This window comes from Anneissia japonica, unplaced genomic scaffold (genome assembly GCF_011630105.1).
Source record: "Anneissia japonica isolate Jap-2015-1 unplaced genomic scaffold, ASM1163010v1 scaffold288191_len216021_cov166, whole genome shotgun sequence".
NCBI lineage: Eukaryota > Metazoa > Echinodermata > Crinoidea > Comatulida > Comatulidae > Anneissia > Anneissia japonica.
In genome coordinates this window covers 50,173-50,971 of record NW_022756005.1, presented here as the reverse complement: position 1 = coordinate 50,971, position 799 = coordinate 50,173, and the positions used below count along the sequence as shown (strand labels likewise).

Genomic DNA, 799 nt, shown 5'->3' with positions numbered 1-799 from the left:
TATATATAAATATATATATATATATATATATATATATTATTATTATTATTATTATTATTATATAAATTTTTTATTTATATACTGTAGGCTATATCATGTACATCCGGCAAAAATCAATAAATCTGATTTTAATCCTCAAAATGTTATATCTTATTATCTTACATCTATATTCTTTACAACAAACGGGTTACTCTCTATTAATAACATAAACATTAGCAGTAATAATACAATATTAATAAACATAAAGCCTACAAGAATTACTACATATTGCTAACATTATTTTTGAGATTATTGCACAGAATAACATTTAAAAAATAAATTTACACTATATTTTAATTAATTTCATATCCAGAATATTTGCAGGAAGCTTGATGAATGACACAATTTTTGGCTCTATGTATAATTGGAAAGTTCTGTTGCCCTTTCACGATTGAGCCTGGACATTCTTTCCTGATAGTTGGGGATTCTTTGTCTACATCTCTGGAATAGAAAAATATTGAGAAAAGATTAGGAAACAGAGAAAGAATTATAACGGAGTATCATCAAAACAATATATAAATGAAAACAGAGGCAGAGCCAGTAGGTTTGAAATTCGTTTCCGTTCCTTGGCACGTACTGGCCAAGGACATTTATTTCATCTTTTATATAAAGGCTTTCGGCTCAAATAAAATATAATTGCTATTTACAGAGGGAATGATCACTTCTACGTTTAAATGAGTGATAAAGAAATTTACATAAACAACTTATTGTATTGATATCAGTAGTGGACATTAATTGAGTAAACTTAACTTTGGATGGA

The 799-nt window shown here is 26.7% G+C and overlaps 1 long non-coding RNA gene across 1 annotated transcript in view; it reads right to left on the bottom strand.

Annotated features, from left to right (window-relative positions):
- Nucleotides 1-144: 144 nt before the first annotated feature.
- LOC117123823 overlaps nt 145-799 on the bottom strand; it is a 9,782-nt gene continuing 9,127 nt past the window's right edge. Inside the window, exon 3 of the long non-coding RNA XR_004447892.1 lies at nt 145-480. This is a non-coding gene — a long non-coding RNA (uncharacterized LOC117123823). The remainder of the gene's footprint in view (nt 481-799) is intronic.